Genomic DNA, 27,482 nt, shown 5'->3' on the forward strand with positions numbered 1-27,482 from the left:
GACTGTGTGCTATTAAAGGTCTCGCCCTGGAAAGGGTTAGTACGTTTCGGAAAATGTGGGAAACTAAACCCAAGGTATATCTGACCATTCGAGATCCTTGCAAGGATCGGTCCGGTAGGATACAAACTTCAACTACCGCAGGAACTCAATAACGTACATCCTACCTTTCATGTGTCAAACTTGAAGAAATGTTTGTCCGATGAGACCCTCGTCGTCCCTCCGGACGAAATCAAAATCAAAAAGAGTCTCCACTTTATAGAGGAACCAATTGAGGTCATGGATAGGGAAATTAAACGAACAAAACAAAGTCGCATACCCATTGTGAAGGTCTGCTGGAATGCAAAACGGGGACCTGAATACACTTGGGAGCGCGAAGATCAAATGAAACAAAAGTATCTGCATCTCTTTTCCTAATCCACAAATGTTTATCTTACATTAAATTTCAGGACGAAATTCCCACTAACGGGGGGATGATGTGACAACCCGATATTTCGAATCAATGTAATGATCTAAAAAGTCAAGAATTGTAATCTCTTTTGATATAATGAAATTTGCATCAAAAATAAAATGTTCAAAAGAGTCTATTGGGTTGCCTAAAAAGATAGTTATCATGTCAAGGTTTTCAGAAATATAAAGAACACTAAAATCCGGATTATAACGAAGAAGTTATGACCAACCTAAGATACACAGCAAGATCGTCAATACTGTTGAACGTAAAACGAGAAGTTTCAATACAATAACTTTTATCCTTGGGTATCTAAATGAAAGTTATAGATTTCATTAAACCGTAAACGTACGTGAAAAGAACGTCCAAATCTGACTTCGTATGAGAAAGTTAGGATTTTTCGAAGTTTCGGACGTACCAGTAGACAGCTAAAAACTCGAAATAGAGATCGAGCGACTTTTTGCCAACATGACCTAAACGAGAATCGAAGATCTCATCAATGGTATTACAACGGTAAGAAGTCTGACGAAAACGGACATCAGATGAAGAAGTTATGGATTTTTAACGGACTTTTCATGTCCCGGCCTATTAAAAATATAATATTAAATATAAAGTCAAAATTAGCCGATGAAGTCTAAATGAAAGTTGTAGAGCATAATCTCACCTACGCGTGCATATAAAGAACGTCAAAATCGGAGCTCATATGCGAGAGTATGAATTTCTGAAGTTCGGGGTGCAAACCCCAAGGCTGTGTCAGTTCACGAGGTGAATTTTAGAAACTCACGAGGTGAACAGATGATGGACGTCTTCCAGGGCAAGTGGCCATGACGAACGCAATGACGTATCGAGCTCACGAGGTGAATATTAGAAACTCATGAGGTGAATTTTAGAAACTCACGAGGTGAACTCAGAAAATTCACCCTATAAATAGAAATCGAGGGTCAGCCGAGTTTGGTTGCTCATCTCTTACTCTCCCACTCCCAATACTCTCTCTAAGCCCTATTTTAACCCCCCCGAAGCCCCGGTCTTCACATCCAAGTTCTGAAGGAAGGTTTTACACTCCCGAGATTCCCGAGAATCCCGAGAAATCCGCTTTCTCCTGTCAAAGCTCTGCTCGGTTTTCGTCTCACTTTCTTCAATCTATCAGGTGAGTTCATACCCCTATAACTACGTTTTCAAATGCTTTGTAAATGCTTTTATACACTTTTAAGGGGGGGAATACAAGTAAACACACGATTATCCTCGTGTGAATAACATAAATCTTTTACTATACTTTTGTTATAATCAATCATAGGTGATTTATAACTATCATACTAAAACGTTCTCATACAACATATCACGAGAACACTTGGTCCTTTTTGGAACGAAACATGTTGTTAAGTAGATACGAAACACTTTATTTATATTTTGAGTATAAATGTTCAATAATGTTATTACAAATGTTATACTTTACATACAAAGTCGACACTACACTAGGGTTTATCATACAAACGAATCACACTTTTGGAAAAACTATAATAGGTATAGTTTACTAGATATTCATGAGATTTCACATACTATAAATACTATATCAAGGGAATACTTTCATATACAAGAACAAATGGACTTTTCATACGTAAATCTATTTGATACTAAGTTTTGTGAGACATTCAACTTCACGTACTTTCAAGTATGCAGTTAAAGTCCTGTATTATATACCATAATCTCTTGTAGGGAGAGCGTGATTCTTGTGTATAGATCTATACGGGATTGACAATCCCGCACCTAAACTGTTCGCTACAGTTAGACTGGCAAGTCTGGGGTGACAATCGTCATAACATTACAACGCCTGAAGAACGTTGTTACAGGCAGTCCGGGTCAATAGCATGGTTATAAAACTCACATGGAGTGTTAAAAACACGTTGATTTACGGGGTTATCAAATGCCTTAGTGATTTTCTACATACATAAATCTACTATTCTAGTCATGAAAAACACTTATGCATTTCAGTTTTGGAACTTTTAAACTACCACATATTTATGGAAAAACATTGGATTTCTAAAAGCAAACATTCAAATCAGTTGGGTCTTGGCAGAAGACTACTTTTATACTAGTAGGAAATATAGGATTTTCTAGGAGTTTTCAAACATATACAAACAATTCATTCAGATTTATACAAACATTAACATTAAATACTTATGAACTCACCAGCTTAAATGCTGATCTACTCTTTCAAATCTACTTGTATTTCTCAGGGATTCAGTAATACAGGTAACTTCAGATTTTGGAGAAGTGACGCTAAGGCATCAGTTTAAAACTCATTTTATCATCATATTGTAATTTGTTTTGAAGCTAGTATTATTCAACGATGTAACTTTTAAATTATATATATGATGGTTGGTTTACTTTCTTTACTATGTATTCAACTGTTACGATATTACATGAAGTCATCCGCCCTCGAACGATTCCGCCGTTCTGGTTTGGGGGTGTGACAATCGACTATCTCTGTCAGAGATAATAGATATTGGTACTCCATGTAATCGTACTATTTCTCTGATGTATGTTCTGGCCAGTTTTTCCATCTTGTTTGTTTCTTTGATTGGTAGGAAGTGTGCGGACTTGGTTAACTTGTCAATGATTACCCAGATTGTGTCGAGTCCACCTGTCGTCTTGGGTAACTTGGTTATGAAATCCATTGTAATATGTTCTCACTTCCACTCAGGTATTTTAGGTTGTTGAAGTAAACCTGAGGGCTTTTGGTATTCTACCTTTACTTTGGCGCAAGTCAGACACTTGCCCACGTAGGTAGCAATTTTTGCTTTCATGTTCGAACACCAATACAATTTCTTAAGGACCAGATACATCTTGTCTGAACCTGGATGAACAGAGTATCGAGTCTTGTGTGCTTCGTTCATGGCAACTTCTCTGAATCCACCAAATCTCGGTGTCCAGATCCGATTCATGAGATAACGAACTCTGTCACCCTTGATTTCTAAGTTTTTATCCATTCCTCTTAGGGTTTCAATGGTCATGTTTTCTGGTTTCAAGGCCTCCAATTGAGCTTCTTTGATTTGTGTTGATAGATGGGAATGGAGAGTCATGGTTAGTGTTTTCACTCTGCGACCTGAGTATTTTTTTCAACTAAGGGCATCTGCTACTAATTTTGCATTCGTAGTCATTAAGTAGTTCTACCCATCGCTGTTGTCTCATATTAAGCTCCTTCTGATCGAATATGTGTTGAAGACTTTTATGGTCTGTAAAGATTGTACACTTAGTGTCGTAGAGGTAGTGTCTCCAAATCTTTAGGGCAAACACTACTGCTCCCAGTTCAAGGTAATGAGTAGTGTAGTTGACCTCGTGAGTTTTTAGTTGTCGTGAGGCATAGGCGATAACTTATCATCGCTGCATAAGTACACATCCCAGTCCTTGATTGGATGCATCGCAGTATACAACGAAGTCTTCTGTACCTTCTGGAAGAGACAGAATAGGCGCGTTGCACAGAGCTTGCTTCAGAGTTTGGAATACAGTGTCTTGTTCTCTTCCCAGTTGAAGGTTACACCCTTCTGAGTCAGGGTAGTAAGTGGTTTAGCGATCCTTGAGAAGTTCTGTATGAATCTGCGGTAATAGCCAGCAAGGCCTAAGAATTGGCGGATTTTCGTTGGCGTTTTTGGTGCTGACCAGTTCTTAATTGCTTTAATTTTGGAGGGGTCCACGTGCATTCCTTCTTTGCTGACCACGTGACCTAGGAAATCTACTTTCCGAATCCAAATTCGCATTTTGAGAACTTCGCATAAAGCTTTTCCGCTCGCAATGTTTCAAAGACCCGTCGAAGGTGTTGACTATGCTCCTCTTTGCCTTGCGAGTAGATGAGGATATCGTCTATGAACACAATCATGAATTTGTCTAGGAAAGGACGGCAGTCCCTGTTCATTAAGTCTATGAACACTGCGGGTACATTGGTTAGTCCGAAGGGCATCACTACAAATTCGTAGTGACCATAATGCGTTCAGAATGCCGTTTTGGGAACGTCGCTTTCCTGGACTCGTAATTGGTGATATCTGGATCTCAGATCTATCTTTGAAAAGTAGTTTGCTCCCTGGAGTTGATCGAACAAGTCGTCTATTCGTGGTAGTGGATATCAGTTCTCAATGGTGAGTTTGTTTAGTTCCCGATAGTCGATGCACATTTGGAACGATGCATCCTTCTTCTTTACGAACAGGACTAGTGCTCCCCAAGGTGAGAAGCTCGGTCGAATGAATCCCTTACTGAGTAATTCGTTTACTTGGCTGGATAATTCCTGCATCTCAGTTGGGGCTAGACGATACGGTGATTTGGCTACTGGGGTAGCTCCAGGAATAAGATCGATTCTAAATTCGACCTGTTGCGTAGGAGATACTCCTGGAAGATCCTCAGGAAATACGTCAGGAAAATTACAGACTTCAGGAATGCTCTTGAGGTCTTTTACATCTTGCTTTTCATTCACGACATATGCCAAGAATACGTGGTATTCTTTTCGAAGGTATTTCCGAGCCTTAACGCAAGAAATGATGCAAAGGTTCGTACTGGGCTTATCGCCGTAAATGACGAGGGTTTCGCCATTGGCAGATTAAGGCGAATGGCCTTCTCGAAGCATAAAATATCAGCACGATGGGTGATCCTTTCTGGTCCTTCTATAATCGCATAGTGTGTACGAATTATATATAATTCAGAACAAATAGACATTTGAATAAGTAATCCTACTCTAAAACCACATCCAGACAAGGAAAAGGAAGTAGAATGAAAATCACATATTCTAAGTCTATAAAATCTCAAGTATATATAACCTTAATGAATCCACTTAGTAATTATAGACTTACAAGAAAAGATATAAGAAGTTGATAAGTTTTTACTTTTCTTGTTATAGCATCCTTAAATACTCCTATAGTATTTTTACCTTTATGTTTGGTTCTGGAATTCTTCTGGTACCTAGGTCAGTTTTAGACTTGTTTCAACACTACAATCACTCCCAAACACATGTTGGTCATATCTCAAATGAATATAGTTGATCAGGCTATATTGATCCCAGATATGATTAAATAATTGTCTAGGTTTAACTATAATGTCCAACATCCAAATACTTTTGTTTTGTTCTTCTTGTGATACTCATTCTAGTATATATATTCTGCATGTACTTATACTTGTATAAAATATTGTTATATTTTTAAAGTATAATTCTTGGTCAGAGTGTTTTTATCCCAATGGGTTTATAGTTGTATATCTTTTATGATTGATATACTGAGTTCACTATAAACACTGCTCTGATACCAATCTGTCACACCCCCAAACCAGAAAGGCGGAAACGTTCGGGGGCGGAGGACTTCATGTAAGTATCACAACACATGCAATATAGTAATCAAAGTACAAAAAACCATTGCATTAATAAGTATAAGTTTTACATAAGTGTTTAAACATTACATATTTAAACATCAAAGTAGATACAGTAGAAGACAAGAATCGCAGTACGGTACTAGGTAGTCTTCTCAAAAGCTTCGGGAGTGTACCTGTCTACTGGATTCCTGAGAATACAAGTTATTTTGAAAGAGTTGATCAGCATTTAAGCTGGTGAGTTCATAAGTATTTTAGTTCTATAAAGTATACTCTAAGTTCTTTGGAAAAGTTCGCTGGTTCCTCCAGAAAATCCTATATTTCCTGATGTGATAAAATGATAACCTCAATAGTTCCCTCTGCAATTACTTAGTTGATACTAGTTATATATAATCTAATATCGAATGGACAGTTAAATGGGTGTATCTGCCCTAAGCCCACAACCAAACAAGGAACAGGAAGTAAGGCGGAAGTCACACATTTCACTGTCAATCGGATATTACTTATATATAACTCTGATGTATAAACTAAGGAATTATAGAATTAGCCACTAAAGGTCCTTTATGTTATACTAGTTTAAAGAGAGTGAATGACTAAGTTCCATCTGATAAGTAGTTTTAAATCCCCATAAAACCTTTTCTGAATAGTAGTTTTAAATCCCCATAAAACCGTTTCTTAATAGTAGTTTTAAATCCCTATAAAACCGTTTCTTAATAGTAGTTTTAAATCCCCATAAAACTGTTCCACTTGTAAAAGTATTCTTAGTTATATCCGTTCTACAGTAAAACATTGGTATTAATGCTGGAAAATATTATATTATCCATAATACTGATTTGTGGTTTTAAACGTTCCAAAACCAAAAGTACAAGTATATTTGCCATACTTGATTTCATGATACGTAGTTTTTACTATAAGTAAAAACTAACAGAAGGTATATTTGGTCAGTAAAATAGATAGGATGTAATTATCTTTTCTTACTGCTTTAAGAGAAGTATATTACTAAGTAATTTACTCGTTGTTTTATCCATGTGAGTTCTTTTAACCATACTAATATGAATGATGTGCCTGATGCGACGTTCTTCAGGCATCGGAAACGATATGACATTTGTCACCCCAGGCCTGCCGGCCAAACTGTAATGAACAGCTAACGTGCAGGATTGTCAGTCCCGTATAGATCTATACACAAATTCACGCTCTCCCTCCAGGAGATTCTGGTTAATAAGTCAGGACTTAAGGTCGTACTTAGATAAGTACACCATGAAGTGTCTCACAAATTTATTGTTTCATCGAGATTACGATGTATTATTACCCCATGATTGCTAACCCTGGTACGTTGTATTTGTACCCCTGTTAATGCAAACCCGGTATGATGTATTATTACTTCTTTAATATATTTAGTTTTGAATCATAAATTATACCTATCATAATTTATACGTTCTATGTGATTACCATGATCTCTCCTAAACGTACCCTTTTGCTCAACATGATACAAAGGTAATGATACCGAATGAAGTAACCTTTTATATTCCCATATGTATAACGTATATAATTAAGAAGGAAACGACCTTCGGACAATTAACCTCACCTCAAATCCACATCCAAATAAGGAAAAGGATATAAGGCAACTCTTTTGCCCTTAGCCCTTTAAGTTTTATTTATATACTTATACATATATGAATATGATATTGATAATTATAATTTGAAATAGTTTATAAAACTTTTTTCAAAGAATTTAACAGTATTAAAAGAGTTTACATGACTTTAAAGATTTAACAGGGCTTTAAGTCATTTTGGAAGTATTTGGTAATCCTTAAAAGCATAAGGAAACCCTTTGTGTGATTATTATCACATACAATTATTAACACAATTCAGACTGTGTTCAACTTGTATTCCCCCCCTAAAAAGCATTTAAAACCATTTAAAAAGGTATATTATAGGGGTATGAACTCACTTGATAAGTGGTGATTTGGGCAGCGTTTCGTTTCTATAGATGATCTTTCTCGAAGAAACCGCAAGTTTTTGATTAAAAACCGGGCTTTACGCGGGCAGCACTTCGATTGGAAAGAGGTTAGCTTCTCGAGAATTCTTGGGCTTCGGGGCTTGCTTCGGGTTTTAGATATGATATCGAGGCTTCGGAGGGTTGTAAGGAAGTTTAAAGGGGTGAAAATTGTGAAAAAGGGTGAAATTTGGGGTAAAAATGGTGAAGGAACCGGAGAGTCTCGCACCCTTTATATAGGTGCGAGGGTACGGCTGAAGGGGTGAGTCACCGAACACGCGGCATCAGCAGCGAAGGCCACGAGGCCGAAGTCGGAAGCAGCAGTGCGAGGCACGGAAGCGAGACACGGAGACGAGGCGCGTGTCGGATCAGGAGAGGGCCGCGACTTCGGTCGAATCAGGAGAGGACACGGGTCCGACACGGGGAGGTCTCGCATGCGAGGTGACGTGGCCGAATGGTCACCATGCGAAATTTCCCGGTTTCAAAGATTTTTCGATTTTTGTGCTTGAAACTTGCGAAATTCATAACGTTCGCATACGAGCTCTGTTTTCGACGTTCTTTATATACACGCGTAGGTAAAATTATACTCTACGACTTTTGTTTAGACTTTGTTGGCTAATTTTGACTTTATTTTTAATATTATAATTTTTAACAAACCGGGACAAGAAAATTCGTTAAAAAATCATAACTTCTTCATCCGACGTCCGTTTTCGTCTGTCTTTTTACTGTTGTACTACTTTTAACGAGACCTTCAATTCTCGTTTAAGTTGTGTCGGCTAAATATCGATCGATTTTTATTTCGAATTTTTAGCTGTCTACTGCTAAACCGAAACTTAGGAAAATCATAAATTCCTCATACGAAGTCAGATTTTTACGTTCTTTTTATGAAAGTTCTCGGTTTAATATATTCTACAACTTTCATTTAGATTGTTAAGGCTAAAAAGCCTTTTATTGAGAATTCACTTTTTACACTGAACAGTGTTTTGCCGGTTTTGTCGCGGATCTTCGATTAGTCATAACTTCTTCGTTATAACTCGGATTTCAGTGTTCTTTATATTTTTGGAAACCTTGTTACAATCTCTACCACTTTGTTCATCCCAATTACGATTATTGATCAATTTATTTTTAACCTAAATTTGATTGGTGTTACACACAACAATTGAATCATTGTAATCAAAGCAACAACAACCATTGTATTAATAGTATAATGTTTACATTATATTTGAATCATACACGATTGAATCCAAAAGTAAATAACAAGTAAAGAATGGAACTACTATGCTCCATCTTCTTGAACCAGGTGCGTGTACCTGTCTACTAATGTCCTGAGAATACAAGTAGGTTTTGAAAGAGTATCAGCACAAAGCTGGTGAGTTCATAAGCGTTTTGTTTTGGAAAACTATTCTTTGTTCTTTTGAAAAGTGTGTTATGTTTCTCCAGAAAACCTTATATTTTCTGATGTAGTTAAATAAAAATGATTCTTACAAGTTCTTCCTGCGAGTACTTAGTGTATACAAATCATATACAATCCAGATCGAACAAAAAATCGATTGTGTGGTTCTGCCCCAAGCCCACAACCAAACAAGGAACAAGAAATGAAGCAGAGGCCACACATTCCACTGGTTGTCGGATCCTCATGTACATATACCTGAAGTATTCACTAGATACTTACAAAGTTAACTGTATTGGTCCTTTGATATCTGTTGATATTGTTCCTCAAGAAAATCCAATATTTTCTTATGAAAAGCATGATTAACCCATTCCTTCTATGTCTTCTTAGTTCATACTTGTTACATATAAACCAATATCAGATAGACAGTTAATTGTGTGGATCTGCCCTAAACCCACAACCAAACAAGGAACAGGGAATGAGGCGGAAACCACACATTCCACAGTCTATCGTATATTCTTCATACGTAACCTGGATGCATAAACTAAGGAGTCATGGTATTAATAATGAATATTTGTTAGTTGAATAATGAACCACTTAATTGCAAAGTACTAATGTTTATCCTGGAAAATCCTATATTTTCCCTAAGTGTAACTTATTGAATTATCTACTCCAAATCGAAGAGTACAAGTATCTACCATACTTATATTGTTTAAGCATTGTTCTTTTTGAAAACCCTGGCTACCACCAGTAAGGTATAGTAGTCTTATTACATAAATAAAACTAGTTGAAAACGTAGTGTCCTATATCCTGAAAGTGTTGTTAATACCCTCCTGTGATCACTTAGTACATACGAGTTATAGAAATCTAGATCGAACAAACAGTCGATTGGGTGATTCTGCCCTAAGCCCACAACCAAACAAGGAACAGGAACTGAGGCGGAAATCGCACATCCCACTGCAAGTCAGATGTTAATTTCATATTACCCTGATGTACATACTAAGTCATCACATAGTTACTAACCCTGTTGACTAATTGTTAAGTACATTATCACGTGCACGAGTCGTTGTTTCACCTGTGTATTCTTATAACTATACTAGTGGACGAATACCAATACGACGTACTTCGGACGTCGAAAACTGAACAGACGTTTGTCACCCTCGGTTGACTGTAGCTAATAGTCAGGGTGTGGGATTATCAGTCTCGTATAGATCTATACATAAACTCACGCTCTCCCTCCAAGAGACTCAAGTTACAAGGCGTCTCACACTGTAGTTCTCTCAACGAATCCACGAATAATACTATGAAAACCCTTTTTTTTAATAACATGAATCCTTATAAAATAATATCTTTTATTTCATAATTCATAAGTTTGTTTCCTTAGTTCTGAAAACTGCTTTTGCAAGGTTTGTATCCTAACACGTTTTGTAAAACTGATTTCTACATTCGATGTATACTAATGATGGAAAATATATTAAAAAAAATAATATTTTCGAACACAAGATTACTTGTGCTTTTACTTGTATCCCCCCGCCCCTGAAAACATTAAAAATCGTAAAAGCGTAGAGGTATGAACTCACCTTATGTGTTTGATTCTATTGAAGGTTTGCGTAAGGATGAGAAGTTCTACGAATGAATTCCCGAGACACAAACGAGTCCTAAATGACATATAATGGTATATATAGGCATGTCATTAGTGTTTTGGACAACTAACATGCAAGGAAACACCCTCAGGGACTAGGAAACACTTGAAACTAAGTGTTACAATCACATGTGATTGACTAAAAGGGGTTTACGGCCATACAAGAGAGTGTACGGCCAAGGGGTGTACGGCCACTGGGTGTGCAGCCAATGAGTGTATGGCCAATAAGTGTACGGTCGTACACCCATGGAAGAAATATGCAAAATGGGTGATTTGATCCCTGGGGAAACTAGTGGGTCTGATGTTCAACAAGAAGGTGCGCAAAACACTCGATTCGGACCCTTTTTGGGTGTGTACGGCCAACCTATGAAGGGTTTACGGTCATACACCCTTCAAGATGACGAAATATGAATAATCGGGGATTGGATCTAGTGGTCTTTCAAGTATAACAAGTTTCAGGTTGAAATACTTACGTTTTTGGAGCCTTTGGGGTGTTCACGGTCGATGATAGTTGAGAGAGAATGGAAGTGATCTCGGTTGGGAGGAGAGAAAAATGAGGAGAAAATGAGCACTACATATATATAGAGGGTTGTGTACGGCTGTAGACCCTGTGTACGACCGTACACACCTTGGTAATGGTTTCCGGAACGAGTCAAACTGTCCAGCCTCGAGTAAACACTAAGGTTATAAGCTCTTGAGGTGAAAGTTAAGTAATATGATACATATGGGGTGAGTTCACGGCTACCTTGAGTGTACGGCCGTATACCCATGTGTGCGACCGTACACTCCTCTTGAAGGAGTGTTTGGCTTGAATGCAACTCGATGAACTTAAAAGAACTCATCCCCAGACCCAAACCTTGAATGTACTAGGTTTAGAACACTCAAACAGACCCTAAACAATGCTAAAATATAGTAGAAACGAGTCTGACTTTCAATGAGCGATGTAACTTAGAGATAGAGATTTCCGGGTTGTCACATCATCCCCCTGTTAGAGGGAATTTCGTCCCGAAATTCAAGCAGACAATACAAATCATGGGCTCAGAAAAAGATAAGGATTGTTTAGTAAGAGGGTACAATCTATGTATATGTCGTTAGTGTTTTCTATCTTTCCATTTGCCATTTCGACGGTGAATGTTTCGTTTAATGATTGTGGTGTTTGATTGAGTAAATGTTTAAACTGGTGGCTCACAAAACTCCTCTCCACTCCACTATCAAATAGTATGCATGCATAAGAGTCATTGAGGAGAAACGTACTCGTGACCACGGTTGGGTCTGCTATTGCCTCCTCCTGTCCCATTGTCAGTACTCTTCCTATTCCTCCTACATTCCTTGTTTTCGGGAATCCCTCTTAATATGCCCTGTTTCTCCACATCCGTAGAAAGTGTGGCTCGCTCCTGTATTCGCGGTTGGGGTAGCTTGTTGAGCTGGTTCTTTGCAGAAACAGACTGTGTGTCCTTTCTTGTTGCACTTTGTACAATACATTTCCCGACACGCACCGACATGGTGGTAGTTACACTTATTGTATTTCAGTAGATTCCCAACATATTGTTTAGCGGGTGCTGCGGTTGCTGGGACAGTGACGGCGTGAGCTGCCACCACTTGTTGTCTTTTGGAGGCTTCATCTGATGTTTTGCTCTTTCTTTTGTTCCAAGGTCTTTTTCGGTTGTCACTTTCCTTTGGTTGTTCAGGAGTGGCTGTTATCGTTCCCTGACGGAGTCCATGATCAATGAGTTGTTGCGCCAAACGTTTTGCGTTGTCGAAGGTAGTAAGCTTGAAAGCTATTACATACCCTTGGATCTGGGGTGACAATCCCCATAGAAATTTTTCCACCTTCTTCGCCTCCGGGGTAACCATCCCAGGACCCAATACGGAGAGATCACAGAATCTGGTCGTGTAGGCGGTGAGGTCAGATCCAGTCATTTTAAGGGTCCACAATTCATGCTCCAATTTTTCCACTTCGCCCCTTTGGGCAATATTCTTCTAGCATTAAGATTTCCAGGTCTTCCCAGTTCATGGAATTTGCCACCGGGAAGGTTAATGTTTTGACATCACTCTTCCACCAAGTAAGAGCTCTGTCCAAGAAGGTGCAGGCTGCATATTTGACTTTACTTGTTTCCGGACACACAAATATTTTGAAGACTGATTCAGTCTTTTCGAACCATTGCATTAGTGCGATAACACATCCGCTTCCGTTGAAGGTTTTAGGCTTTTCGTTGATGAAATCTTTGTATGAACATTCTCTGGGGTGTCGGTGACTTTCTCCATGGTTTGAGTGGTAAGTACCAGTTCCCCCTCCACTGGTGCCGCTTGCGTTTATCTGTGTTATGGTGGCTGCTACGGTAGCAGTTACCGCAGCTTGGAACATCGCGGAGTCATATTGTGGAGGTGGTGGTGGTGGTGGAGTTGGTGGAGTATTGTTGAAACGTCAGGGATTCTTTCTTGGTGGCATCCTTCTGCCATAGAGTTAAAAGTGAAAAGACGGTAAGTCATCAATAATAATTGTAAGTCGGGTGCTAATGAATTAGTTTCTACATGCATTATGTTCCGACTCATAATATGTATTGTATTCAATTGATAATAGAAATTTATGTAAGAATAAATTTATGAATTTCTATAGTAATACTCTTAATAAAGTAATATTCTTGTCAATTCCTTTGATATATTGATACATAATGTTTGGAAAATTTGACCTTGACACCGGTCTATAATACATCAAAGTATAAAGGAAAAATCTTGACAGCATTACGATACCCTGAATAGTGTAAACACCTATACACAGGGTTGAGTCTATATATAGATAAGAGTAATATTTAACACATATCCGCAGTCCTAATCTATATCAAAATGTGAGTAGTATAAACACTACTCGAGGCGAGTGTTACTCTGAGTACTGGACTCTGCCACATCATGTCCTGCTTCCCTCAAACGTCGCTCCAACGTAGCCTGATACTCCCGAAGTGCTCTAATTTTAGCTCAGGCAGCAATCATTTCATCTTGAAGGGCTTCGGTGTGGTTCGTGGTTTGATCATGGTCTTCGTCCAGACGGTGAAGACGGACAGCAGTAATCTCAGCAGTAGCACCCACCTCCATTATTTTTTTGGCGGATGCTCTTGCCTGTCCTCCTTGTTTAGCGATGCGGCGAACTATAACTGGGAGAGCCCTGTCGGCTGAACCTCCTTTGGAGAGGTTATAGAAGCCTATTTCCATCCCGTAAGGAGGGCGTTGGCCTTGTTCATGGCTCCATCAATGTAAGTATGTGGCCCATCTTGGCATCGGACCATGAAAGTTCTGTCTGGCTGCGGGGTACTGGACAGCTTGCGGTGGATTGTAAACCTCTGGATCTGAGTCGGTGCCTTTCGAATCCTCTTCATCTTCTTCTTCCATTGGCTCTTCTTTGGAATCTTCCTCTGGATCATCCACGATCCAACCTTCGTTTCCTTGATTAGGAAAGTAGGGATCTCCAGGTAAGTGGAATCCTGCCATGAAGTCTATTAGAGAAATAGGGGTATGATGTACATAGGGAATTTGAGTGTGTAGTTAAATGTATTACAAAAATACTCATATAGTATTTTTAAAATTTTTTGTTTGGTTCTCGAGTTTATGAGGTTGGTAAGTTTTTAGATTTGTCGCCCACTACGACTATTACAAGCGTATGCTAGTCACTTCTCGAATGAATATAGTTGATCAGGCTATACTTATTCCAGACCTGATTACATACTCTCAGACGTACTCGTAGTGCTCAACGCATCATTAATACTGTTGTTTTGTTTTTATTACAATATTGTTCTTAGTATGTATGTATGCATGTATACTTTTTATAAAATATTAATATATTTTAAAAAGTATAACTCTTGGTCAGAGTATTTTAGTCCCATTGTGTTTATAGGTGTACATCATATGGTTCAATATACTTAGTTCACTATAAACAATGCTCGGATACCAATCTGTCACACCCCCAAACCAGAACGGCGGAAACATTCGGCGCGGAGGACGTCATGTGCAGTATCATAACAATTGAATAGTAAAGAAAGTAAACACAACCATCATATACATAGTTGAGAAGTTACATCATTGCTAGCGTTACATGTTTCCAAAAGTCAATTACAATATAATGTTCAATGTTTTGTTTAACGTCTTAGCGTCAAATCTTCAAAAGCTGTTGCTAAACTGTTTTTACTGATTTGTAAACTGTTTATCTGTAAAGTAATCGTATCTATCCCAAAAAATCCTATATTTTCCGTAAAGCTGATTTGTAAACTGTTTGTTTGTAAAGTAATCGTATCTATCCCGAAAAATCCTATAATTTCCGTAAAGCTGATTTGTAAACTGAATTGTAGTCTTATATTGTTCCAAGACCGGAAGTAAAAGTATAAATGCCATACATAATTTAATAACATGTAGTTTTATTCGTGAATAAAACCGTTTGAAGAGCTGGTATTTACGTAAAATAAACGTATTATCGATTTCACGTAAAAATAACGTATTGTCGTTTATCATGTGAGTTTTCAAAACCGTGCTATTAATGAATTTCCTGCCTCGATGTTCTTCAGGCGTCGAAATGGTATGACGTTTGTCACCCATAACCTGCCGGTCGTGCTGTAGCTAACAGCCAGGGTGCGGGATCATCAATCTCGTGTAGATCTATACACAAGTATCACGCTCTCCGGGAGGAGACTCTGGTTATAAAACAGAACTTCCATGGATACCTTTGGTAGGTACGATGAAGACGAATGACTCACAAATTTCCAACGAGATACGTGTTTTCTTAATGAAATTGTTCGTACATGAAGTTGTTACTCCTTTCGTTATGTTTATAATATATAAAAATAATCATATTTTTATATAATCGTTTCTTTTCCCTGAAAGGGTAAAATGATGTGAATATTTCTCAAACTATACCTAATATAGTTTAAAATATACTATTCCGTTGAAAATAATAATTGTTTCGTTTGAATGTGTTTTGCATGTAAACGTTTGTAAATTTGGTAATAACGTTGTTCCGCATGTTTGATATTTCTATGTAAAGATACTTTAACGTAATAAAATATAAAACAATAATTTGTATATTAACACAAGTTTCTTGTGTTTTACTTGTATTCTCCCCCTAAAACATAGAAAAAGTTATGAAATTGTAGGGATATGAACTCACCTTGAATGTGATAGCGGTTTAGTTTACGAGATAGGAACGATGAACTTGGATTTAGAACTCGAGACGATAGTCGTATCCTAATGTTTAAACACATATTAATGTGTGAATATTTGAAAAGTCAAGAATTCATGTGTTGAGAAACTACTAAATCAATGGAGAATGCTTACCAAACTTATAGCTATAGTAATATGGAAGAAGGCTTTCTCCTGGAGTTGTTAACTTTTAAGCTTGAGAGGTAAGAAATGTGGTTTGCTATTTAAGAGAGACTGGGATTGTTCTTGTTTACTAGATGTGATAAATGAAGAAATGATCTATTATACACCTTATATATGAAGGAAACTTAATGAGGAGGTTGAGTTGACGTTTGGATTGGTAAATGGAATTATCACTTAGGGAAGCTAAATTAGGATATGATATCAAGATATTTAGGAGTGTTTTCGGATGAACAATATATATTAAAGGGGGTTTTCGAATCTAATAACTCCTAAGGAATGAGTTTTCGCCACTTAAGGTTCACATGGAAGAGTTTTACGCTCATAATGGGCCCCCTTATTGGGTTTTCGCCCCTAAAGTCAAAGAGAAAGGAGTTTTCGGATTTAAGGTCAAGGTGAAAAGGATTTAAGGTCAAGGTGAAAGGATTTTTCAGATTTAAGCTCAAGGTGAGAGAGAATGGGATTGTTCTTGTTTACTGGATGTGATAAATGAAGAAATGGTATATTATACACCTTATATATGAAGGAAACTTAATGAGGACTTTGAGTTGACGTTTGCATTGGTAAATGGAATTATCACTTAGGGAAACTAAATTAGGATAAGATATCAAGATATTTAGGAGTGTTTTCGGATGAACAATATATATTAAAGGGGGTTTTCGAATCTAATAACTCCTAAGGAATGAGTTTTCGCCCCTTAAGGTCCACCAGGAAGAGGTTTACGCTTATTGGGTTTTCGCCCCTAAAGTCAAAGAGAAAGGAGTTTTCGGATTTAAGGTCAATGTGAAAAGGGTTTTCGGAATTGGGTCTTCTAGAAGGGGTGTTTACGGATTTGGCATTCTAGAATGGGGGGTGTTTTCGGCCCTAGTATCTTAAAAGTGGGAGTTTTTGGAACTAAGTGAAAACACCAAAGCGTTTTCGAAATCTCCAATTTGTCTAATATACTCAAAACGAAAACCTACTTGGTGGGGTATATATCATGTATTTAATATAATTCTTTGACTTGCATTGACTTACTACAATCAAATCAAACATGGTTTTCACACATATACTTATATATATAACCCATATAAGCATGGTTTTCAAAATATGTTCATACAATAATTTATATAAGTATGCCCTTCTGGTATTTCAAGTTCTTATTGTATAAATGTTATGATGTGAATTCACTTGCACATGGTTGTAGTCTAGACTTTGATTAACTCAAAATAACGGGTTGTTACATCATCTCCACGTTTGAGGGAATTTTGTCCCGAAATTAATTCTAAAGTGAGTACTCATGAACTAGGAAAAATATGCGGGTACTTTTGTTGCATCTGGTCTTCTCGCTCCCAAGTGAATCTAGGTCCCCGCTTGGCATTCCAGCGAACCTTCACTATTGGTATGCGACTTTGTTTCGTTCGTTTGACTTCCATATCCATGATTTATACTGGTTCTTCCACAAAGTTAAGATTATCGTTTATCTCGATTTCATCGAGTGGGATAATCAGGGTTTCGTCTGACAAACATTTCTTGAGATTGGACACGTGGAATGTAGGGTGTATATTAATAAGTTCTTGAGGTAGTTGGAGTTTATAAGCTACAGGACCAATCCTTGTGAGGATTTCAAATGGTCCGATATACCTTGGATTTAGTTTCCCACGCTTTCCGAAGCATATCATGCCCTTCCAGGGTGAGACCTTTAAAAGAACACGGTCGCCAACCTAAAATTCCAAGGGTTTTTGTCTCTTGTCTGCATAGCTCTTTTGTCGATCTCGAGAGGCTTTCAGTCGTTCACGAATTTGAAAAATATTCTCGGTAGTTTCCCTAAAGATTTTCGGACCAGTGAGAGTGCTGTCAGGAACTTGTCCTTTAGCTAACTGAGTATCACCCACTTCCGCCCAGCACAGAGGTGATCTGCACTTGCGGCCATAGAGGGCTTCAAATGGAGCAGCCTTGATGTTGGTGTGATAACTATTGTTATATGAGAACTCGAAAAGTGGTAAATGGGTATCCCATGCTTTACCAAAGTCGATAACACAAGCTCTCAACATGTCTTCTAGTGTCTGGATAGTTCTCTCACTCTACCCGTCTGTTTGTGGGTGGTAGGCTGTACTCATCTCCAACCTAGTTCCCAAGGATTTTTGAAGTGACTGCCAGAACCGAGAGGTAAATCGACTATCTCTGTCAGAGATAATAGATATTGGTACTCCATGTAATCGTACTATTGACCTGATGTATGTTTTGGCTAGTTTTTCCATCTTGTATGTTTCTTTGAGTGGTAGGAAGTATGCGGGCTTGGTTAACCTATCGATGATTACCCAGATTGTGTCGAGTCCACCTGTCATCTTGGGTAACTTGGTTATGAAATCCATTGTAATCCGTTCCCACTTCCACTCAGATATTTCTGGTTGCTGAAGTAAACCTGAGGGCTTTTGGTATTCTACCTTCACTTTGGTGCAAGCCAGACAATTGCCCACGTAGGTAGCAATTTATGCTTTCATGTTCGGCCACCAATACAATTTCTTAAGTTCCAGATACATCTTGTCTGAACCTGGATGAACAGAGTATCGAGTCTTGTGTGCTTCGTTCATGAAAACTTCTCTAAATCCACCAAACTTCGGTGTACAGATCCGATTCATGAGATAACGAACTACGTCACCCTTGATTTCTAAGTTTTTATCCATTCCTCTTAGGTTTTCACCGGTCACGTTTTCTAGTTTCAGGGCCTCCAATTGAGCTTCTTTGATTTGTGTTGATAGATGGGAATGGATAGTCATGGTTAGTGTTTTCACTCTACGACCTGAGTATTCTTTTCGAATAAGGGCATCTGCTACTACATTGGCTTTGCCGGGATGATAACGAATTTCGCATTTGTAGTCATTGAGTAGTTCTACCCATCGTCGTTGTCTCATATTAAGCTCCTTCTAATCGAATATGTGTTGAAGACTTTTATGGTCAGTAAAGATTGTACACTTAGTGTCGTAGAGGTAGTGTCTCCAGATCTTTAGAGCAAACACTACTGCTCCCAGTTCAAGCTCATGAGTAGTGTAGTTGACCTCGTGAGTTTTTAGTTGTCATGAGACATAGGCGATAACTTTTCCTCGCTGCATAAGTACACATCCCAGTCCTTGATTGGATGCATCGCAGTATACAACAAAGTCTTATGTCCCTTCTAGAAGAGAAAGAATAGGCGCGCTGCACAGATCTTGCTTCAGAGTTTGGAATGAAGTGTCTTGTTTCTCTCCCAGTTGAAGGTTACACCCTTCTGAGTCAGGGTAGTAAGTGGTTTAGTGATCCTTGAGAAGTTCTGTGTGAATTTGCGGTAATAGCCAGCAAAGCCTAAGAATTGGCGGATTTCAGTTGGCGTTTTTGGTGCTGACCAGTTCTTAATTGCTTTACTTTTGTAGGGGTCCACGTGTATTCCTTCTTTGCTGACCACGTGACCTAGGAAATCTACTTTCTGAATCCAAAATTCGCATTTTGAGAACTTCGCATAAAGCTTTTCCGCTCACAATGTTTCCAAGACCCGTCGAAGGTGTTGACTATGCTCCTTCTTGCCTTACGAGTAGATGAGGATATCGTCTATGAACACAATCACGAATTTGTCTAGGAAAGGACGGCATACCTTGTTCATTAAGTCCATGAAAACTGAAGGTGCATTGGTTAGTCCGAAGGGCATCACTACAAATTCGTAGTGACCATAATGCGTTCGGAATGTCGTTTTGGGAACGTCGCTTTCCTGGACTCGTAATTGGTGATATATGGATCTCAGGTCGATCTTTGAAAAGTAGTTTGCTCCCTGGACTTGATCGAACGAGTCGTTTATTCGTGGTAGTGGGTATCGGTTCTTAATGGTGAGTTTGTTTAGTTCGTGATAGTCGATGCACATTCGGAACGATCCATCCTTCTACTTTACGAACATGACTAGTGCTCCCCAAGGTGAGAAGCTCGGTCGAATGAATCCCTTACTGAGTAGGTCGTTTAGTTGGCTGGATAATTCATGTATCTCAGATGCGGCTAGACGATATGGTGATTTGGCTACTGGGGTAGCTCCAGGAATAAGATTGATTCTAAATTCGACCTGTCACGTAGGAGGTACTCCTAGAAGATCCTCAGGAAAATTACAGACTTTAGGAATGCTCTTTGTCACACCCCCAGCCATCGGCGGAAACACCGGGTAGTGTAACGTTATTCTTCGTATCACAGTTATATAACATACAATGAACAGTACTAAAGAAAATACATACCTTTATTGATAATTGAAAGTTACATAACTGTTTTTCTAGAACCTATTACATATTATCCGACTATGGCATACTTCTTAATGAACAGAAAGGTAATAGTAAAACTTCTTCTGTTCGAATACATACCAGCTTTTCAAGTTCCTGAAAACACATGCATTTTAAAATACGTCAACATAAAGTTGGTGAGTCCACAGGTTTTGACTCCATAAAATAATACATTTTCCACATTCAAAAGTATAGTTTTTGAAAGTATCATTTTGACTCTCCATCATTTAGTATATATATTAGGTATAATAGTTTACTTATCAATTAATTGTTATACCTAAACATTCCTTAATCCTAAGGTATAAGTAGGGGAAACTTATACTTAACATTACTACTTGTATACGACAAAGTATAATGTTTCTAACAATTTGCTACCATGAGCCTGTAACCGCTGCTATGACATAATACCTCTGATAGAACACACTCATGATTTACCATGAGAAACAAACACACTCATGATTTACCATGAGAAACAACACCGTACGCTTCATCGACGCCGGAACAATAACAAATAAAAAGATAGTTCATCACTTGCTTTTGGTTGACTGTAGCTAACAGTCACAAGTGGGGTGGTCAACCTGTATACTAATTATACACGACTTCCTCGCTCACACGGGATTAACTGTTACAGTTCAGAGGATTTCCACTAAGATCCCCAATCTTAGTTGATGAATACAATTACTCATGTAGACTTTGACGGCTTCTTATAGCTCTAACAACAAAAGCATCTTTATGTCTAAAACCCTAAGTTACTAGACTATGCTTTTAAACATTACTCCTAACTTCATAATATTTAGGCAGTATAACAGCTATATCTTGAAGTAAAACCAGGTTTTATCTTGACCTAAAACCAATAATAACAAAATATAACGTTCCTAGTTTTATCTTGACATAAAACTATCAATAACAATACCAAGTTTTATCTTAACATAAAACTAACAATAACAACGTATAACATATCCAGTTTTATCTTGACATAAAACTATTAATAGCAACATACTTTATAACTTAACATATAAATCTTCCGAATATAACTTCGGAACTATATCGCACACAACATATATATAGAATCTTAAGTATAACTCAAGATCTACATTAGTAAATTAACATACTGATAAGTTGATAATAGTTGTATATATTCAAAATATTATATTTAGAACAACTATACCCCGGCTATTATAACTATATACTATCATATAGACATAATAATAACATATATATAATATCTAGCATGCGTTTTCCCCCGAAATATTAGAAAGTGGGGCCGTGAAACTCACCCTAGTAGCGTGATTTTATGTTATCTAAGCAAAAACGGTCAGCGTACGAGGTCGTCGGGACTCGGGATGCAAAATGGCCTCCAAAAACGAGATAGAGAGAAGAGTTTAGGTGTGAGAAGTGTTAAGGTCGAATTTGCTATTTATAGGCTGATTTTTGGCCATTCACGACGTGAACTAAGCATGCTCACGTCGTGAGCTCGATCCTGCTCACTTCGTAGACCCGCCATTTGGTCCCTAGCTTCGGATGGTGTCCCTTTGACTCCTCACGTCGTGAAAAACTCCTTGTTCACGTGGTGAGTTTGGATCTTATCCCCTCGCAGCCTCGTCACACCTTCTAGATCTGAAATGTAGCGGTTTGAGTCCTCACGTCGTGAGTTTTTATGCTCACGTCATGAGTTCAGTCAAATTAGGGTTTCTGACAGCGATATCTTCGGAAGGCCATAAATTTTGCATACGAACTCCGTTTTTCACGTTCTTTATATCCACGCGTAGGTATTTAAGAGTACTACAACTCTCTTTTAGACTTAAATAGCTAATTCTAAGTCTATTTTAAATTCCTCTTATTGTAGAGATTTATAGTGTTCGGTTTATCATAACTTCTTCATGCGAAGTCAGATTCAAACATTCTCTATATTTTTGGGATCGTATGGACGTATACTTTGAGTTGTATTATAAAGAAGATTCATATTTGTATTAGAATTTATCATGAACTACATAACACTCTTACCACATTACTAGGTTAACATAATCACATTACATGATTGGCATAATCACATGTGATTGTCTATTGACCTATTTTGACTAGTGTTACACTCTTGAGGTCTTTTACATCTTGCTTTTCATTCACGACATGTGCCAAGAATATGTTGTATTCTTTTCGAAGGTATTTCCGAGCCTTAACGCAAGAAATAATGTGAAGGTTCGTATTGGGCTTATCGTCGTAAATGACGAGGGTTTTGCCATTTGGCAAATTAAGGAGAATGGCCTTCTCGAAGAATAGAATATCATCATGATGGGGACATAGCCAATTCATGCCGATGATGACATCGAAACGTTTTATTGAGACTAGCATGAAGTTGATTTGAGAGGAACGATTGTTTAGTGAGAGGGTACAGTCTATGTATATGTCGTTAGTGTTTTCTATCTTTCCATTTGCCATTTCGACGGTGAATGTTTCGTTTAATGATTTTGGTGTTTGATTGAGTAAATGTTTAAATTGGTGGCTCACAAAACTCATCTCTGCTCCACTATCAAACAGTATGCATGTATAAGAGTCATTGAGGAGAAATGTACCCGTGACCACGGTTGGGTCTGCTATTGCCTCACCCTGTCCCATTGTCAGTACTCTTCCTATTCCCCCTGTATTCCTTGTTTTCGGGGCAATCCCTCTTAATATGCCATGTTTCTCCGCATCCGTAGCAAGTGCGGCTCGCTCCTGTATTCGCGGTTGGGGCAGCTTGTTGAGCTGGTTCTTTGCAGAAACGGACTGTGTGTCCTTTCATGTTGCACTTCGTACAATACATTTCCCGACATGCACCGACATGGTGGTAGTTACACTTATTGCATTTCGGTAGATTTTCATCATTTTTTTTAGCGGGTGTTGGGGTTGCTGGGACAGTGACGGCGTGAGCTGCCACCACTTGTTGTCTTTTAGAAGCTTCATCTGATGTTTTGCTCTTTCTTTTGATCCAAGGACTTTTTCGATTGTCACTTTCCTTTGATTGTTCAAGAGCGGTTGTTATCGTTCCCTGATGGACTCCATGATCAATGAGTTGTTGCGCCAAACGTTTTGCGATGTCGAAGGTAGTAAGTTTGGAAGCTATTCGGATCTGGTGTGACAATCCCCATAGAAATATTTCCACCATCTTCGCCTGCGGGGTAACCATACCGGGACCCAATACGGAGAGATCAAAGAATATGGTCGTGTAGGCGGTGACGTCAGATCCATTCATTTTAAGGGTCCACAATTCATGCTCCAATTTTTCCACTTCGCCACTTGGGCAATATTCTTCTAGCATTAAGATTTTCAAGTCTTCCCAGTTCATGGAATTTTTCAATGGGAGGGTTAATGTTTTGACATGACTCTTCCACCAAGTAAGGGCTCTGTCCAAGAAGGTGCAGGCTGCATATTTGACTTTACTTGTTTCCGGACACGCACATATTTCGAAGACTGATTCAGTCTTTTCGAACCATTGCATTAGTGCGATAACACCTCCACTTCCGTTGAAGGTTTTAGGCTTTCCGTTGATGAAATCTTTGTATGAACATTCTCTGGGGTGTCCGTGACTTTCCCCATGGTTTGAGTGGTTAGTACCAGTCCCCCCTCCAGTGGTGCCGCTTGCGTTTATCTGTGTTATGGAGGCTGCTACGGCAGCAGTTACCACAGCTTGGTACATAGCGGAGTCATATTGTGGAGGTGGTGGCGGTGGTGGAGTTGGTGGAGTATTGTTGAAACGTCTGGGATTAATTCTTGGTGGCATCTTTCTGCCATAGAGTTAAAAGTGAAAAGACGGTAAGTCTTCAATAATAATTGTAAGTCGGGTGCTAATGAATTAGTTTCTACATGCATTATGTTCCGAATCATAATATGTTTTGTATTCAATTCATAATAGAAATTTATTTAAGAATAAACTTATGAATTTCGATAGTAATACTCTTAATAAAGTAATATGCTTGTCAATTCCTTTGATATATTGATACATAATGTTTTGAAAATTTGACCTTGACATGGGTCTATAATACATCAAAGTTTAAAGGAAAAATCTTGACAGTATTACGATACCCTGAATAGTGTAAACACCTATACACAGGGTTGAGTTTATATGTAGATAAGAGTAATATTTAACACATATCCGCAGTCCTAATTTATATCAAAATGTGAGTAGTGTAAACGCTACTCGTGGCGAGTGCTACTCTGAGTACTGGATTCTGCCACATCATGTCCTGCTTCCCTCAAACGTCGCTCCAACGTAGCCTGATGCTCCCGAAGTGCTCTAATTTCAGCTCGGGCAGCAATCATTTCATCTTAAAGGGCTTCGGTGTGGTTCCTGGTTTGATCATGGTCTTCGTCCAGATGGCGAAGACGGACAACAGTAATCTCAGCGGTAGCACCCACCTCCATGATTTGGTTGGCGAATGCTCTTGCCTGTCCTCCTTGTTTAGTGATGCGGCGAACTATAATTGGGAGAGCCATGTCGGCTGAACCTCCTTTGGAGAGGTTGTAGAAGCCTCTTTCCAACCCGTAAGGAGGGCGTTGGGCTTGTTCTTGGCTCCATCTATGTAAGTTTGTAGCCCAACTTGGCATCAGACCATGAAAGTTCTGTCTGGCTGTGAGGTACCGGACAGCTTGCGGTGGATTTTAAACCTCTGGATCTGAGTCGGTGCCATCTTAATCCTCTTCATCTTCTTCTTCCATTGGCTCTTCTTTGGAATCTTCATCTGGATCTTCCACGATCCAACCTTCGTTTCCTTGATTAGGAAAGTAGGGATCTCCAGGTAAGTGGAATCCTATCATGAAGTCTATTCGAGAAATTGGGGTATGAGATACATAGGGAATTTGAGTGTATGGTTAAATGTATTACAAAAATACTCATATAGTATTTTTAAATTTTTTGTTTGGTTCTCGAGTTTATGAGGTTGGTAAGTTTTTAGATTTGTTGCCCACTATGACTATTAAAAGCGTATGCTAGTCACTTCTCGAATGAATATAGTTGATCAGGCTATACTTATTCCAGACCTGATTACATACTCTCAGACGTACTCGTAGTGCTCAACGCATCATTAATACTGTTGTTTTATTTTTATTACGATACTGTTCTTAGTATGTATGTATGCATGTATACTTTTTATAAAATATTAATATATTTTAAAACGTATAACTCTTGGTCAGAGTATTTTAGTCCCATTGTATTTATAGGTGTACATCATATGGTTCGATATACTTAGTTCACTATAAACAATGCTCTGATACCAATCTGTCACACCCCCAAACCTGAACGGCGGAAACGTTCGGGGGCGGAGGACGTCATGTGCAGTATCATAACAATTGAATAGTAAAGAAAGCAAACACAACCATCATATATATAATTGAAAAGTTACATCATTGTATGTGTTACATGTTTCCAAAATGTCAATTACAATATGATGTCAAAATTTTTGTTTAACGCTCTAGCGTCAAATCTTCAAAAGTTGTTGATAACCTGTTTTTACTAGTTTCCTGAGAATGCAAGTTATCAGCATCTTTTGAAGATTTGACGTTAGAGCGTTAAACAAAACTTTTGACATCATATTATAATTGACATTTTGGAAACATGTAACGCATACAATGATGTAAATTTTCAATTATGTATATTATGGTTATGTTTGTTTTCTTTACTATTCAATTGTTATGATACTGCACATGACGTCCTCCGCCCCCGAACGTTTCTGTCGTTCAGGTTTGGGGGTGTGACAGAACTAGATGGTATTCATAACACTTTCCATGTGTGTTATTTGAGGAAATTCATGGGAGAAGTTCCCGATATAATTCCAATTTCAGAGTTAAGGATGGATGAAAATAAAAGGTTAATCGAAGAGCCTAAGGCAATTGTTGACTGGTAGACGAAGAAATTGCGACGCAAGATGGTCGACTTAGTGCTTGTGCGATGGAAACATACGAACAGTCCGAACCTCACCGGGGAAACAGAGAGTGACATGACGAGTCACTATCCACATCTGTTTGCTAATGCATGATTCCGGGACGGAATCATCCTAAGGAGGAGAGAATTGTAGCGCTCGTGTTTCTAGGCTAAGCACTAGTATAATGATGTAATAGTTAGGGTCAACAATTGTAACCTAATTTGAAGTAATAAAGAGGAATTACTTGAATATTATGTGAATTATGTGATTTTATGGACAATATAAGATATAATAAATTAAGAATGAAAATAAGCGACAAAAATAAAATAATAGATAAACCCAATATCTATGAATAAATTTGTAATGGTCGTGACAAGGATTTCGGAGATATAAAGAACTCCGAGATCCGAGTTATAACGAAGAAGTTAGGACCTGTCGAAGTTTTACGGCTAAACTGGCACGACACCGCGTAACATAAAAAGTGAATTTTTGATAAATTACTTTTTAGCCTTAGGGATCTAAATGAAATTTATAGTATACGTTAAACCGAGAACGTGCATAAAAAGAACGTCCAAATCTGAATTCGTATGAGGAAGGTATGATTTTTCTAAGATTTAGCATAGCAGTGCACAACGTGGAATTCGAATTTTAGATTGATCGATTTTAATCCGACACAACCTAAATGAGAATTTAAGATCTCATTAATAGGAGCTCAACGATAAAAAGACAGTCAAACGGAGTCTGTATGTAGAATTTATGAACTTTACACCGTCATTAAACAGTGTAATCTTCTCATACAGTTAAATTTAAAATCGGTCGAGAATTAGCCGATGGAGTCAAAAGGAGAGTTGTAGATCTTGTCAATTCCTATGTGTGGATATAAAGAACGTCGAAAACGGAGCTCGTATGTTTAGTTACGGAATTTAGAAGTCGGGAGTGTACTGTTGCGAAGAGGGTGACGTGACTGAACCTGGTCCATTGCTTTCTCCACAGGCCTTGCCACCAGATGGTGACATGTAGCAACAAATCGACGAGTTGGAGGCTCAAACTCGAAGACTTGAGCCATTTTTCAGCATATAAATAGGATGCGAGAGCACCCAATTTTCTTCACACCAAAAGCCTTTCTCAATAGTTCCCTCT

This window comes from Lactuca virosa, chromosome 1 (assembly GCF_052849685.1).
Source record: "Lactuca virosa cultivar CGN04683 chromosome 1, Lactuca_virosa_CGN04683_v6, whole genome shotgun sequence".
Classification (NCBI taxonomy): Eukaryota; Viridiplantae; Streptophyta; class Magnoliopsida; order Asterales; family Asteraceae; genus Lactuca; species Lactuca virosa.